This window comes from Zalophus californianus, chromosome 3 (genome assembly GCF_009762305.2).
Source record: "Zalophus californianus isolate mZalCal1 chromosome 3, mZalCal1.pri.v2, whole genome shotgun sequence".
Classification (NCBI taxonomy): domain Eukaryota; kingdom Metazoa; phylum Chordata; class Mammalia; order Carnivora; family Otariidae; genus Zalophus; species Zalophus californianus.
The window spans coordinates 122,736,960-122,754,152 of record NC_045597.1 but is presented as its reverse complement, the minus strand read 5'-3'; the positions used below and the strand labels follow the sequence as shown (position 1 = coordinate 122,754,152).

Sequence of the window (17,193 nt, the reverse complement as noted above, 5' to 3'; positions counted from 1 at the left end):
ATGTTGAAACTCTAACCCCCCTGCCCCTGCATGATAGTACAGACCTTTCTCAATTTAGGATAGGGTTAACATACTGATTAGCTCATCGTAAGTTGAAAATACCCTAAATCAAAAAGTATTTAATACACCTAACCTACTAAACATTACAGCTTGGCCTGGCCTGCCTTAAACATACTCAAACACTTAAATTAGCCTACAGCTGGGCAAAATCACTTAACACAAAGCCTATTTTATAATAAATTGTTGAATACGGTACTGAAAGTGAGTCAGAATGGCTGTCTGGGTACAGAGTGGTGGTCAGGGTATTGGTTGTTTACCCTCGTGATCACGTGACTGACTGGGACCTGTGCTGCCCAGCATCACGAGAGAGTGTCATTCTCTATATCACTAGCCTGGGAAAAGATCAAAATTCAGAATCTGAATTTTGGCTTCTATTGAACATGTATTGCTTTTACACTGTGGTAAAGCCAGAAACTCATAAGTTGAGGCATCGTAAGTGGGAGACCATCTGTATTTGAAGATGGGGGTCTCGAAGATAAATGGATTTAGATAAGGTCATGGGGTGAGACCCTCAGGGTAGGATTGGTGTCCTCATAAGGAGACATCAGAGAGGCTAGCCGTCTGCCAGTGAGGACACCGTGGGAAGGCAGTTGTCCGTAAAGTCCTCCTCAGGAACGCAGTTGGCTGGTACCTTGATCTTGGACTTCCCAGGCTCTAGAACTATGAGAAAATACATTTCTGTTGTTTAAGCCACCCAACGTGTGGTATTTTGTTACGGCATTCTGAGTGGACTAACAGTCTGTTTTATGTATTTGGGTAATTAGGAAACTAGGCTTAACTGGGAATTAATATCATTTAGAGGATCATGGTACCCATGGCACCTATCATGTGTGTGTTTGCAGCGCTGTGTAAAACAATGATTTTAAGTACTTTTGTTTGTACGTGTGAAGAAGTGTCTTAAACATGTTCTCCAGCACTTACTTTGTCCCAGATACTTTCAGGTTGAGTCTGATCTCCTTTCCCACGGTCTTGTTCTATGTTTTCTGTCTTCCTTTTCTCCCAACCTCCTCTAGTTTATCCTCTTTGTTGGCTTTTGCCTTGAGCTTAGAAATAGGTTTATGTCTTCCCTATCATGAAACAAAATGTTTTGACGCCTGTAACTTTCATAAGCTGCTTCCTGAGGAAGCATCTCAAAAAAAAAAAAAAAAAAAAAATCTGCATTCATGGCTGCTGCTGGTTCCTAAGCCCCTTGTCATTGTCTTTGAGACATAACATTCTGTCTTTCCCCTTATTCTTCTGAAGTTGCTCGCATTCATTCAATGTTTCAGAAGTGCCAGATTGGGATCAGATGCTAGTGCCTCAGGGGTGTTTATGGCTTCCTCAGTGGCCTCTTCATCATTGTGGTAGAGTCATGAGGTTGGGAGGATCTTGTCCAACCACCCAGGCCCTGCAGTTGCCCTGCATTGTACCCTGTGCATGAGCCCCCGGGCCTCACAGAATTTCTGCAGAGTTATGGGACGCAGTGTCTACTGTGACCCCACTCTGCCTTTAGACGGTGTTGATTGTCAGGGCTTGTTTGTTTGTTTTTGTCTACAATAAGTGAAGCTTCTGTTTATCCTTTGGTCATAGTTTTTTTTTTTTTTTTTTTCCAGCTTATAAGAAAGAGAGTAGAGTACTGTATTTACATGGTTAGTACTGTCATTCACCCCTGATATTCTTTTATCTGAGCAGAATCTCTCTGGAGCTTCTGGTGGTCTTGCCCACCTTGTTGCTCATGTCTTTGATTGAAAGTCTTTAAAAATCATATGTAGAGTGGATTGCAATTCATCTGATTGGATTTTCATCATTGTAATTTTTTTGACTTCCATGCTTGTAGTATTCAGCCAACCTGCTGTAATTCAGAGAGCCACATAGTCCTACTTAAGTGAGCTGACTACCACAAGAAATCTCACAATGTCCCCTATTATATCATGTCTTTCTCCAATCGTAGGTGCTGTTTCCCTTGAATTCTATGTGTCTGCTTGTGCTGCTTGTTTTTTCATTCCCTTCACTAAATATAAGACCTTACCTTTACCTTGATTAATTTTCAGTTTCTCAGTTCCTACTCATGGCAGTAACCTTGAACATTTTAGAGTCTATTTCTCCCTAATGCACTCTTTGAATGCAGTAACTTACAGATGCATCTGCTTATCTTTTTGTCTATCCTGACCACAGGTATTTATTTCATAAGAGCCTTTGTCAGACGCCTTGCTAAAATCTACATGTGTGTTTCCTTGAACTCACAGTTTCAGAATCTTATTGAAAAAGGAAATTAGGTTAATCTTGTATGACCTGCTCTTAGAATTAGGGTCCCCAGGGATTATCACTTGCTACGTGTTTAAAATCCATTCTCAAATCTTGCCTGGGACTTTGGTCTGTGTCTAGTCTGTTAACATTTCCCCCTTGCTTAAATTTTTTTCAAAGGTTTTATTGATTACTTAATCTTTTCTGACTTGGCTCTTGACTGGCTTCTTTGTACCTTTTCCTCCAAATTTTGGAATTTTCTGAGATGGATTGTTTCTGTTTTAATCTCCATCCTTTAAGATTCTTTTTTCTTTTTTTAAAGTTTTTTAAGTTTAATTCCAGTTAGTTAACATACAGTGTTATAGTAGTTTCAGGTGTTCAACCCTTCTGCACATTACCTTGTGCTTATCACAACAAGTGTACTCCTTAATCCCCAGCACCTATTTCACCCATCCCTCCACCCACCTCCCCTCTGGTAACTATGAGTGTGTTCTCTTTAGTTAAGAGTCTGTTTCGTGGTTTGTCTCTCTCTTTCCCTCTCTTTTTTTCCCTTTGCTCGTTTGTTGTCTAAGATTCTTGATACTTGCATTGTCCAATAAGGTGGCCACTAGCCTCAATTTACATAGAGAAGTTATTGGCTCTACGAGATCTCCTGACTTCAAGTTGAAAGCCAGAGCAGGAAACACTGACACGTGGAGTAGAAGGTTAAGGTTGACTATTCTGGGAATCAAAAGAGGAGCACCAGGGAGAGAAGAGGCCAAGATTTAACCAGTCAGACTTGCCTGTTGCTATTGCCAGGTTATTCATGTATGGTATATTTGTGGCCCTGTCTGTTGCTAACAATGAGTCATTTTGCAAATAAATATTAATAATTTTTTGTGTATTTTTTTTTTAAGTAAAACCCTGTGGGTAGTGATAATAAGTTTTGGAAGCAAAATAAATCCTCAAATTGTTAATTTTGACATATGATTCTGCATTATGCTACTAACCTATTCAAATACTCTATATTTGTTGTCATTTCCCAGTGTTTGAATATTCTTATATGCTTCAGTTTTTGTAAATACTCCTAAACTTAACATATTAAATAATTTTTAAAATATATTTATAACAGTAAAGAGTGAAGAATATTGGAAATGTTTTATTTTTATTTTTTAAAGATTTTATTTATTTGTCAGAGAGAGGGAGAGTACAAGCAGGGGGAACAGCAGGCAGAGGGAGAAGCAGGCTCCCTTCTGAGCAAGGAGTCCAATGCGGGACTCGATCCCAGGACCCTGGGATCATGACCTGAGCTGAAGGCAGACGCTTAACTGACTGAGTCACCCAGGAGTGCCTGGAAATGTTTTAAAAATAATTTGTGATTTCAAGAATTCCAGGAATCCCAATTTCTTGTTCTCAGATCCCAAAGATTGATGTCTGTAGGGAATTTGGACTCAGTCATCCATAGTGCTTGTTCCCAAAACTACTTGTTCCTGATCTGTACTATGTTAGGTTCAGAAATTATGTTAAGTGTTTAGAAACTGTTAAGGCAATTTGATGTTGTGACTGACGTGATCAGTGGGCCCAGCTCACTGGACAGGATGTTTTACATCAATATTCATCCATTCCAGATATAAATTCAGTTGGATCGGCACTGGTCTAAATGAGAGATAGTGATGGCTTGCTGGGACCAGGCTTGGAAGTGTGGGAAGAGGTTGATTGGAATTAGGATATGCTTTGAAGATAGAGCCAATGGGATTTGCTACTGGATTAGATGTCACGGTATTCTAGATTATCTTTCCCTCAAGTACTTCATTTGTAAAATGGGGACACTTAAGAGATCTACACTCAGGATTGTTCTAACTACCTCAGGTGTTTCTCTGAGCTTGTGGGAAATCCCTTCTATATGCTGCTGCCTATGTAATCTTCCTAATCCAGTCATTTAATTTCCTTGATCTTTAACTGGTCAACTACTCACCAGTGCATATAGAAGAAATTTTAAGCTGCTTAGGTTGACCTTTAAGATATGTGGTGTCTTCCTTCAGACTCTTTCCCCTGGTTATCTTCTTCCATGTCCCCTTAGACTCTTAACTGTACTATTCCAGTCTGTTTATTGCTGCATGAAAAACCATCCCAAAAGTAGTGGCATAAAATTACAACCATTTTTTTTTATAATCATAGTTTAGTGAGTCAGGATTTGAAAAGTGCACAGGAAGGACAGCTTGGCTCTGTTTTACGGTGTCTGGGGCCTTAGTTGAGAATATGTGATGGTTGGGGGGCTGTAATCACCTGAAGTCTTTCATTCACTCACATGTCTGGTGGGTGATGCTTTCTGTCAGCTAAAACACCTACGTGTGGTCTCTCTGAGCTTCCTCAGAGCATGGCGGCTGAGGTCCAAGAGCAAGTGTCACAGGAAACAGGAAATGGAAGCTTCTAGTTTCTTGAGGCTTGTTCCTGGAAAGTGTTACAGTGTCACTTCTACCATATTCTGTTGGTCAGACGGTCACATAGCTCAGATTCAAGGGGAGGGGATATAGATCCCGTGCCTTGATGGGAAGAGAGCCAATGAATTTTGGGGCCACGTTTTAAATTGACCATAGCCTACTATTAGCTAACTTCCTCTATACTGTGTGTAATTCTGTCACCTGCTCTGCCCCCCCTCAGTCTCTTCCTCCCCTCTCCACTCTCACTTCCCTCACCAGTCAAAGGCCATTTCTTTTACTGTCAGCCTTTGCCATATCCCATTCTCTGGCTAAAATCAGTTTCTAGTGCTTTATTTTTTTTCTTTATTGGTAGATTATAAGCTCTTTGAAGGTAAGGACCATATCTTGTTAACCTTTGCATATCTTCTAGCAGATATATTCCTTGAATTGAACATTCAGTATCAAACTGAGTCTCAAATTTGGGACCCAGATGGGTTGGGACTTGGCAGTGGTTAAGTAGAAAATTTTAATGAGAAAGTTAAAAATTTTCCTTTTAATACAGATTGTTTCCAAGATATTTTTTTTTTTTTTTTTTTTACTGGCTCTCTGTTGAAAAATAAAACTAATGAACTTTTCTCCCCTAAGCATAACATTAGAGGAGAGTAGCTTTTTGATAATACCTTCTTCCTGTCCAGTTCAGTCCCTGCTGCCCATGCCTTACTGTTTTTGCAAACTGTGGGTTGTGATCTATTACTGGATCAATTTAGTGAGTCATACCCAGCATTAGAAATAAAAGGAAATAAAAGTTTGAATAAAAACTCATGTATTGGGTGCCTGGGTGCCTCAGTTGTTAAGCGTCTGCCTTCGGCTCAGGTCATGATCCCAGGGTCCTGGGATCGAGCCCCGCATTGGGCTCCCTGCTCCGCGGGAAGCCTGCTTCTCCCTCTCCCTCTCCCCCTGCTTGTGTTCCCTCTCTCACTGTGTCTCTCTCTGTCAAATAAATAAGTAAAATCTTTAAAAACAAAAACAAAAATAAAAAAACCTCATGTATTGCAAGAGTAAGAATTGCCTCATGAAATTTTTGTTTCAGTTTTACATATGTATATGTATAGTGAGTTGAAATGTAAGATATTTTTTATTACAGTTGGGGGTCAAAAAGCTTGGAAGACAATCTATTCAACTGCCTTCTAAACTCTTGGTATTCTAGTTTCCTGCCCTTCTTCCTTACATCCTTTCTCTTCCCTCCCTTCCTTCCTTCTTTCCTTCCTTCCGTTTTAAAGTTTATTGCTTTTGATATTTTTTAATAATCTTTTTTTTAAAAGATCGATTTATTTGAGAGAGAGTGAGTGAGAACACATGCATGAGCGCAGCAGCTGGAGGGGGGGCAGAGGGAGAGAGAATCTCAAGCAGACTCCCCGCTGGGCACGGAGCCTGAGGCGGGGCTCTATCTCAGGACCCTGAGATCATGACCTGAGCTGAAATCAAGAGTCACTTAACTGACTGAGCCACCCAGGTACCCCTGATGATTTTTTTTCTTAAGGGCTTATCTACAGATCTCTTCTGAGGACCATATACACACCATCCTTTATGTTCAGGCTTTTCTTCACTCATCCAGCCTCTTTTTATAATAAACCTCACTGTCTCAGTGTGACATGTTGCTTTCTCGCTTCTCTTTTGGAGACTTTGAGCCTACTCTCTTGTCCTCAAGAGGAGAAGAGGTGAAATCAGATACTTCTTTTTCCTCTTTAATGTTTTTGTTGCAGCATAGCACACATACAGTAAAATGCACACAATCCTAAGCAAACAGCTCAATGAATTTTGACATCTGATTTCATCCATGTAAGGCATCACACAGATGAAGATATAAAACATTTTCATCATCTCAGAAGGAAAGAGCTTTTTTTTTTTAGATTTATTTATTCCAGAGAGAGAGAGCGCATGCGCACCTGTGTGTGCGCGTGCATGAGGGGTCGAGGAGGGGCAGAGGGAGAGATTGAGAGTCTCAAGTAGACTCTGTGCTGAGCACGGGGCCCAACGCGGGGCTTGATCCCATGACCCCGAGATCATGACCTGAGCCAAAATCAAGAGTCGGTCGCCCAACTGCCTCTGCCACCCAGGCGCCCCGGAAGGAGTTTGTTCTTAAATCCTTTCTGGAACAAGGTGGGTGGGTGAGTAAATTAGTGGATTGTCTCCAACTTCTGCATTATACAGCATATCTAGGTAATAATGGTGACTTTTGAGGTGCACAAAGGTCTAAAGCAACTGAGTTAGGAAGTGTTAAAATAGAGGATGTTGAATGTGAATTTTGGAAGAATGAAACAGGACCAGCATAGGTGAGCCAAGGAGAGAAGCAAGAAAGAATCATTTCTGGAGGAGTTCAGGGTAAGAAAGGTGTATCTGAATTTCAGAGAAGAAAACATAAAACTTAGTTTGCTGTTGCCACTGTAACAAATCATGACAAACGTAGTATCCTGAAACAACACGAAGGTATTCTCTTAAGGTTCTGGAAGCTCTGAGAGGAGAGTCTCTTTCCTTTGGCTTGTGGCTCCTTTCCTCAGTCTTCAGAGCACATCCCTTCATTCTGTTTCCATTGTCGCACTGCTCTCTCTCTCTAGTTGAGCCTCCTGCTACCCTCCTCTTAAAAGGACACTTGTGATTACATTTAAGGCCAGCCGGCTAATCCAGGATAATCTCCCCATCTCAAGATCTTTAGTTTAATCACATCTGCAGAGTTCCTTTGTCATATAAGGTCGTTCACAGATTCTGGGGATTAGAACTTGGATACTTGGTTTCTGTTCTTCAAAGAATCTTTCTTCACAACAGGAAGTTCTGTTGGATGTTTGCTTTTTAGTTCATTCTCCTTTTTCACATTACATTAATTTTCCTTGAACACTACATTGCACATTTGATTCCCTCACTCAGACATCTTTGGTGTCTCCCCTATTAACCAATACAATTAACCTGACCTAGATCGACACTGCGGTTGCTGTGTCTCGCATGTTCTGCGTTCAGGCTTCGCTCTCTGGTCTCCAGTGCAGCAGCCTGCATCTCTTGTAAGGACACTTGGCATTGGAGTTAGGAACCACCCGAGTAATCCAGGACAATTTCCTCTCAAGATGCTTAATTTAGTTATGTCTGCAAAGACCCTTTTTCCAAATAAAGTCACCTTCACAAGTTCTAGGAATTAGGATGTGGCTATATCTTTTGGGGGGCCACCATTCAACCCACTACACATCTCAGCTCATAGTCGTGGTTTATTTCTTTGACCTCTTGACATTAGTGGCATAACTATAGACTCAGAACTCCTCCTCTCTGTCCTGTTATTTTGTGCTTTAATGGATACTTCCTGCCCTTGAAGGCAAGAAGGTTTCTTTTGCTATGCAACCCTTAGCTCCTGGCAGGGAGCTCAAGAAATGATAAGCATTTTTTTTTTTTTTTTTTTTAAATAAAACAGAAGGTGGCATGTAAAAGCCCTGGCATGATGATTGTCAGGGTGCTCTTGAAATATAGCAAGTGATCTTTCTCAGTGCAAGTTTTTTGTTTATTAATTTCTGGTGTTCTTTTTAGGGGGAGCTTTTTATTTCTCAGAAACCTTAAGTGAGTAGTTGGGAGGGGGCAGTTCTGAAACAGAGCGCAGACGCCTCTGCAAGGCAGGGCACACCTGGTGGGGACAATGGCTTTGGAGCTCTGCCAGTTAAAGCTCGGAGGCCGCTTGGCAGATCCATCCGTCACCATCTGGAATTTGTCTTACCTGGTCTCTTGGAAGTCTTCGGCATCACTGGAATCCTTTCCAGGGGATTCTCCAAAGTTAGAAGACCGTTCTCATAGGCACCAACACTCAGTCTCCCTCAGCACAGTGGAGCGCCCTGCCCAGGGCAGCCCCCAGCCATGCTTTCCCTGCGGAGCCAGCGTTACCGTGCCCCCCGCCCTACGGGCTCACTCTCCTTGGCTTGCCCTGTAAGCACAGCTGCCTTTCCAACTGTTTTCTTTTCTTCATTTGGCTTAATTTCAAGGTTATCTGATAACATCTTTTTTTCTTCAGTCTCAGTCTTACTTTGAATGGATGCTGGGAGTCTAACCCTGTTCAAGTTTTAAGTGGTACCCTGGTGTTTTTTTGTACTAAGCATGTGAAGGTGACTGATTTTCAGCCTTTTTGGTGTTTTCAAGGTTATGATATCTTCATCTGGAGTTTTATTATATCCATGAATCCTCATATAACTGGTCGAGTCTGTGACATGTAACCATTGCTTTTGGTGACAGCAGTCTGTGGCAAGGTTGCTCCCTAAGGTACGTGCTAGTCCTCTGCCATGATGCAGAGACTTTTTTTGAAAAAAGCTTTTATTTATTTATTTATTTGAGGGAGAGACAGAATGCAGGCATGCGTGGGGGTGGGGGTGGGGAGAGAGGGGTAGAGGGAGAGGAACAAGCAGACTCGGCGCTGAGCAAGGAGCCCGGCCAGGGTTTGATCTTCTGACCCTGAGATCGTGACCTGAGCTGAAATCAAGAGTCGGTTGCTTAACTGACTTAGCCACCCAGGCACCGCCCCCCCCCATGACGCAGAGACTTTAGTGGAATGGGTAAGAATGGCTGATGGTTTCAGGCAAGTGTGGGTTTGAATTTCATTCTGCCACTTGGCAGCTTTGTGACATTAGGGAAGTTACTTAGCCTCTTTGAGCTTCAGTTTTGTCATCTGTAAAATGGAGATCATCATTCCTATTGCATCATTTTCCATGTTGGAGAGATCAAGTGTGATAATGTACATGCAAATCTCATAGCCCTATTCAGTACCTGAGAAATGTTCAAAAAGTTGTGGCTGCTGTTCTTGTTCACTTTGCAGGGAAAACTGGGATTCTAGTGATATTAAGGAATGTTTCCAAGTTACCCATGGTAAGATCCTCACTTGCAGGATTTAGGAAACGGACCGGTGTGTGTGGGTAATGCTGTATTGAATATGTCAGTCCTTATAGTCTGGCTGTATGGTTATTTATTTGGTTTGTTTGTAGAAAGACAGAAAAATGTCAGGAATAAAAATATACTTACTGTTACTGAGTGGAGGCAGGTATTGTGCTAGCTTTGTAAAGCTATATTTCTCATTAGTTCAAGGCCTCTGCCTCCAAAGTCAATGGGAGGGTAGACTGTAGGGTATGGTTCAATGAGTGTTAAATTCATATTTTTAGGAGTAATTTTGTGACTGTTAAAGTCTGAGAATTTTATTCTGTATCACTTGGCTTATATAATAGAGATGTGATTAAATACGTTGTTCTTTGTACTAGGGAAGCTTCGATTCATACACTGCCTCACTGGTTTTCAGGTTGAAAAAAGAAACCGTAGTAGATGAACCTTGGTACAGACCCTTGCCCAGAGGCAACATTTTGGATTAAAATGACTTTCCTTAAGCCCCTCTGTGTATCAGATCATTTCAGAGGAAAAAGAACGAAGGGGCACAGAGTGGTAGAAATTGAGTAAATTGGGCCATCAGCTGATGCTGAACTTTGGTTTTGTGACTGGATGTGGAGGACTTTTTCCAGAGTTAATTGGTTCATGAGTTGAAGAATTCCTTATAGATAGGGGCATGTGTTCTTATAATGGAGGGACTCTCTCAGATATAGGTCCTTACAGCAGAAGACATGTGGTTAGATGCATGAAAGAACTTCCACATGGAGTTTTCTGCCTGAATGTAACCTCTGCATGAGGGTAGGAACTTGGTCACATTTGCTTGTATACCTCCAGAGTTTAAAACAGTGCCTGGCTCCTTGTGGGTGCTCAGGACAGATTGGTCAAGTGCATGAATGACCAGGGGGAGGAAAGGCAGTGAACTTGGTAGGGTTCAGAATACTCTCTACTCTCTGCTGTTTTTTTTTTTTTTTTTGGACTGGCCTTTCCTAAGGGTCAGGAAGTTGTTTGGAAGAGAGATCCATCCATGCTGCGGCATGGCATGTGGAAATGCCAGCTCTCTGTTGTGCCAGGTGCTGGAGATGAAATGGTACAAAAGATATTATCCAGGGTCTTCCTCAATGTTTGGATCGTTGTGGTTTCTATGTTTCCACAGTGGCTGTAACAAAAGATATTTCCCTAGAATGACTGCTCCTAAAGTATGAGGGAGAACTCTGATTCAGGTTTTGGGTGGATCTTCAGCCATTGAGTCCAAGTCAGTCTTGAGAATTTTTTTTTTTTTAATTGTCCTTGAGAAGCAGCTAGACAAGTGCATCATTTATTTACATGATTTCCCTGTCTAAGCAGTTTTAGTGGGCTTCCTGTGCTGCCTTTTGCTCCCTGCGGGTGAGGAGTCAGGGCACCCTGCTCCCTCATTTTTTCTGATAAAAGAATGACTCTCAGGGTCTGGGATCCAAACCTAATAATGGTCGTCGTGATGCAAAGGGGTTGAGAGTGGGTTGATCTTGTTCCCTTCCTCCCTCTCTCCCTTCTTTTGAAATGTTGACCCTGTGTCCTCCAGTGTATCCTAAGCACCAAACTGAGATCTTATTCGTAAGTCTCCTCATTTTGATCTTTGGGGCTCAGAAGCCAGGTACAGATGAGAAGAGGGTGGGAAACGAGGCTTGCCAGGAGATTGAGTAAGCTCATGTGCACATTTCATAATTTTTACCATTCCTGGTTGTGTTGGATTTCTTGGGGGGAAAAGGCGTGCAGTTCTGTTACCAACAAGGGAGCAGGAATTGTGGTTGCTGTCGGGCCGGCAGCCAGGAGGATATTTATAGTTGAAGTGAGTGGCTCTCAGCCCACCATGGTTCTGGATATGCCTCCTGCCTTAAAGTTCCCGGTGTTCTTGAACCGAACCCTGCCCTTGTTGGCCAGACGGTAGTTAATGATAAAGCAGGCGGCTGCAGGATGTGGCGCGCGTGATGGCCTTGGCGGCTTGCAGCCTGCAGGTGCTTGTGCTTTGGCTGACCTGGACCCCTAGCCAAAGAGCGGGTGTCCCCCTCCCTCCCCTGGTCAGGGTTACAATGATGTCCTGGCCTTTCTCTGAGTTGGCTTCATTGACACAGTGCTGATGGACCCCTTGCTAACTAGAGTCCACTTTCTCTGTGCCACACGGGCCAGGGGTCGTGTTAAGATCTATGACACCAAAGAAAATGCAGGTCATGAATTTAGCTTCCTCATCTCTCTTTTGAATTCAGGTTGGAGATTTAGGCTCACCCTGCAGAAGGGGCAAAATCAGGTGATGCTTTGCATATTTTAGCTCCCGTTAGGGTGTAAGAACTAGAAGGGAAAAGTGAAAGAGTAAGTTCTCACAGGAAACAACCAAAAATACAAAAACTTTTTCTTGCTGACGTGGTAAGGTATAACATATGTGTTTGTGTTAACCGGTGGGTGTTCTTAGGATGGAATGATGGTTCATCTGTTAATTTGCATTTGCAAGTGACAGAAAACCCAGACTGGCCTCAGTACGATGAGAATCCGATCGTTGCTATACTGAAGAGTCTAGAGTAGGGCAGGTTTTAGATCTGGGTTGACCCAGCACTCAAGCAGGTGTCCCTGCATAGCCTCAACCCAAGTCAGGGGTTGTTGCTGGAAGTGGGGGTAGTGTTGGGGAGGCAAACAGTTCCTACAAAATAATTCTATAAATCACTTATCAGGAGCCTTTGTTTCCGTGAAAGAGTACTGTTTTGGGACTTCCCGGATTGTTGCTTGATGGTTACCACCTTGGTTTTCAGGAAGCGGTAAGTTCTTGGTGTGTTTTCTAGGTAAGTCTGGCATCCCGTAGAAGCAGAGGGCCAGTGATTTTGCTGATGCCCCAGGGATGCTCACTGCAGGGTATCAAATTACAGTAGATCTTAATGGATACCATGCAAGGTAGCTCTATGGTGTGACATTAGCTCAATTAGCTTGCACCGTATGCCATTACATCAAAGATTGTAGCTGGACAGCTATTCTTGACCTATGTTTTGTTTGTCCCTGAAAGCACGTGCTCTGTTTCTCTCTGGCCATTCAGATTCATTCTGAGTGACTGTCTCGTCAGCCAGGGGCTGGGGAGAGGGAAGGAAAGGCTGCATTTTGGCAGCACTTCAAGCCTGGAGCAGCATCCTGCAGCCAGCACCATAAGCTGTATAATTTGTCCACGGAGGCCTATGCATTATAGAAATGAAAATTCCTTCTCTGACAGCATCCATTGCTTAGCACGCAGCAATTTGGCTGTCAAAAACAGCTGGCCCTGCGGGGTGGGACAATGGAAAGGCGAGAGCAGAGAGAGGCCAGTGCTTACTCAAGTCTCCCACTGTGGGAGGATCAGGTTACTGAGACCGTCATTAACAACAGACTGCGAGGGGGGCTCTAAGGCAAAGCTTCCAGTGAGCAGGAGTCTGTGGTGCAGACAGTTAGTGATTTCCCCTCATTTTTGCTGAATGGAACAAAACGATAAATTAAAAATAAACTATTACCCGTTGCTGACTCTCAAATTTTGGCTTTTCCTAAATGTTCAGTTCTAATTGTGTTTTCTGTTTGGCGATGAGCATTTCTGGGGAAGTAAATCCCTTCTAACCTAAGTACCTAAGTATAGTTGTTATCGGTGCATTCTAGAAAACTCGGGGAGGACAGGGGTGGAGAGCATAAGTGATTGCTTGACAACTGCATATGGGAGGTCTGTAAGTTTTAGTTTCTACTGACATAGAAGAAATTTGATGAAAAGACCAGCATTGAGGACCCCATGAGGCACGTTCAAGCATGAAGTAGAAAGCGGGTGTACATTTCCCCCCAGTGCATGGTCTGGAGACGGGAACGGGACAGAGGAGCTGTGTGGCTTGAACCTGCTGTGCCGTAGGAAATCAGCAGTGAGGCTGGCTCTGTGCATTTTCCTGTATTGATTCCATGACTCACGGAGTGATCTAAGCAAAAAGCACATTTAAACTACAGAGGAGACAGCTGTCTGTTACAGGAGGACATATTTTCTGGGTTTAATGGTGCCAGTTTTTTCCTATTAGTTTGTACACTGGAGATGTACTTGCTTGTGAGGTGTCATGAAGGGTCTTTATTTTTTTTCCTTTTTGAAAAAAAAATTAACATTCTTCTAAAAATCACCTTTTAAATATTATTCTTGACTTTGATTTCACAACGAACTTGCCACCCAAGAAAACAGTAGTAAATTTTTTCCTTTTTTTTTTCTTTTAAAAAGCTACATGTCAAAATGGTATTACTTTCATATAGCAAAGGTCCAGAGGAAGTTTAAAGCAATGTGGTGGGAAATAACCTTGCCTTTTTGAAGTGAACAGCGTGTTAGAGATACTGAGTAGCTCTAGATAAGTTTGGCTGTTGGAATTTGGTTGTTGTTCAGTGTGGATGGAACTGTCGCCTCCCCCCCCCCAACCTCTAAATCTGTTTCCCTTTTATATGATAGAGGCTGAAGTTCCCAGATGTTGTTTGGATTAAAGATGTGTGTGGGGAGGGGGGAGAAAAAAAGCTTTCTTAATGATAATAACAGAGTCAGACTGGCTGGTTCTGTACTGACAGGAAAATGGAGAGATAAAAACTCCATTAATGGTGTGTGCACTGCCTAAGTAGCCAATAAAACAATGCTGTCCTCACTGGAAACCGGTCCCAGCCTGGCAGTGCTTCGTACCAACTGCAAGAGGCAACAGCTGCACAGAGGGGCAGAAGTATTCAGTCAAGAGTCGGTTACATGACTGGCTTTGTCGGGGGGGGGGGGGGGCGGTTCTTTTGTTCTCCTCCTCCTCCCCCCTCTCCTCCTGCCCCCGCTTTTGCCCATTTTCCTTGATGAGCCCTTCTTAATGCTCGCTGTTCCAGAAATTGAACCACATCTGATTAAAACTTAATGGTTACTCACAGAATGAAGTTGGCTGGTAGTTTCCAAGCCTATTTGTCTGGGTTAGTTTGAGTTTTTGACAATAGAAATTGTTAATTTATATAAAGTGTATCCAAGGGTTACGAGCCTTAAAGTTTGATAGTTCTGCTGAAGGACCAGTAGAATAGTCACTTGTCACTAAGGTAATGCGGTAGTTTCCCCCCAGACGTCTTTGAATTCCCATGCTCAAAATTAGTAGCCTGTATCTCGTTTTGGAGAGTGGCAAAGGCTTGGTTTAGTCACATTCATTCTCTGTGTGCTTTCTGAGCCCATTCTCTGAGTGAAGCCTCCCCTGCGACCCCGGGCCAGCCAGCCAGGCAAGGTGCATTCAGGAGACCTCACTTTAGGAACTTAACTGTCTCAGGGCTCAAGGTGAGGTAAGCCCCAACCGTCTCCAGTGAAGGGAAAGAAATGCTATTTGAGTGGTGTAGAAAAGCAGTTCTGAAAATTCAAGAGAGGTGATCCGATGACCTAGTATGGTCTCTGTTTTCTGTGACTTTATAATCTAAGTTACTTTGACTTTTTGATTTCTGGTGTGTGACAGGGAAGGAATAGATATTTGAGTGTGGGGAGTTCTCTTTCTAGACCGTCCAGAATGCTGGTGGTTGGGGGGGGTGGGGGCACCCAGAAGGCTCTGTGGCGGAGGAGAGACATTCGTACTCCCTTGAGTGCAAGCCCTGTGTCAAGCACTATGCCAGGGCCAGGAGAGGCAGATCTGATTTTAGGTGCAACCTGTGTTTCCCTTTTGGAAACTCCATGTGGATTGTAGGTCTCAAGGAGCCTGCCTGCAGACCTCTCCCTCCCAAGCTTCTTCCAGGCCACACCAAGGGGCCGGTGGTCATGCTATCTCAAGCATGGTCTCTTCTCTCTTATGACTCAAGATGGCAAAGTAAGGTTCGTGGGCAAACTGTTTTCTTTATATAGAAAAGGTATGTGGCCTTTCCTAGTATAATTTTTATTTAGATGGCAAACTAGAGATACTGTTCTGAGGAAATAGGATTCTTCAGTGATTAATATTAGGTATTGAATGGCCTTTAATGTGGCATGTTTACACTATTCTGCCACCTTGTCTTTTTCTAAATGTCAGACCAGCACTGTGTTAATTTTACATTTTTAAAGGACTTGGGTGAGTTCCAGATGTGACTCTTTGGTTTTCATTTTTAGAGTTTATAGTATAAATGGCTCCATAGTATTTTTGATAGGTGTTCATATATGCATCCATATTGACGAAGAATAGCAGTGTATATTAAATTAAAGGTGTCGTGGGCTGGTTGGTTGGTGGTGATTGCATTCAGTTTTCTCTTCCCTAGATAACCCTTGAAGGATGGAGTCTGCGTAGTTGGTATCAGTGTGAAGTTTTCTCTTGAGTCTATCAATAAGTCCTACTGGTTAAGGGATCCTTGCTTTTACCATTGGTTTTCAGTTCTGCCATGGATGGGGCAGAGCTAGATGGCAGCCCGTTGTGCGTATCACAAGTCATTTATTGTTTATTATTGAGGTAAAGAAGTTTTGACATACTTTAGAGCTGACTCAGCACCACACTCCCCTATGCCTTCTGTTATGTCTTCCAGAGTGAGAACAGAATGGAATTCAAAGACAAGCCAAAGTAACTAGTTTTTAGTTGTTAAAAGGTAAGAACTATTAAGAAAAGGAAGGAAATGAGTATCACAAAAGTTAAGATAATGGTTGTAATAGTAACATCAGCATCAGCAGTAATGGCTTACCCTTCCAGGTGCTTTTATGTCAGATTCTGTTCTGAGTGCTTTACATATATTCACTCTTTTTTTTTCTTTTAAATATTTTTTATTTGTTTGAGAGAGAGCGAGAGCAGGGAGCCCAATGTGGATGCAGGACTCGATCCCAGGACCCCGGGATCATGACCTGAGCTGAAGGCAGAAGCTTAACTGAGCCACCCAGGTGCCCACATATATTCACTCTTAATCCTTATAATAACTCTGTGAGGCAGGCACAACTTTTTTTTTTTTTTTAAATCTTAATTTTGCAACTCAGGGAAATGAGGCCCATTAAGTTATGCCCCCAAGGCTGTAGAGATAGTGAATTGCAGGGCCTGGATTCTAACTTAGGCCGTCTGGACTCAGTTCTGAGTTTTAGCTACAGTTAGGGGAGAAGGAAGATATGGCAGGGGGTAGGCTGTGGAGTGCTGGTCATTTCCTAGAAAACATAATTAGGGCCTGCATTAAAGGTTATGGTTGCGTTTTTAATATGTGGATTAAATATATAGTCATACAGTATGTATCCATAAATCATGCTGTATTTGAGAAATCACAGATGTGGGTGTGAGATTCTTAGTTTCCTTACCATTCTTGATGTTTGATGTACAAAAAACCCCTATAGTTAGGAACCACTCTCCCTTGAGAGCATATTCATATACAGAAATTTTAGAAGCTTTTCCCAAAACTGGCATACTACTTCCATGGAATATTCATATTTATTTGCCTTTTTTTCCCTTAATTACCTTACATATTGGATCTTGTCTTTGCCAAAGGCATTAGGAGTTGAGTATAACTCTGAAGTAGAAGTGAAAGCATTTTGTGTGTGTGTGTGTGTACGCATGTGCATGCTAGGAAAGGTCATACAAAATCATATTTAAAATAGCTTCTAAACATGTATTTGACCTGCTCTTCATATGTCCAAAGTGAAATATGATAGGAGGACACCTCGTGGTTGTGTTAAATC

General features: G+C 42.5%; 1 protein-coding gene across 6 annotated transcripts in view; it reads left to right on the top strand.

Moving 5' to 3' along the window:
- The window catches only part of ACVR1 (activin A receptor type 1), a 123,515-nt gene that overhangs the window by 19,196 nt on the left and 87,126 nt on the right, over positions 1–17,193 (top strand). Inside the window, exon 1 of one of the 6 annotated variants that reach the window (XM_027589990.1) lies at positions 8,850–8,969. The exons of 4 other annotated variants lie outside the window; for them this stretch is intronic. The gene's annotated coding sequence lies outside the window, so the exon portion shown is untranslated. Of the gene's footprint in view, positions 1–8,849; positions 8,970–17,193 lie in introns of those variants that run through there. One more of the 6 variants, XM_027589994.2, reaches the window with a different exon arrangement.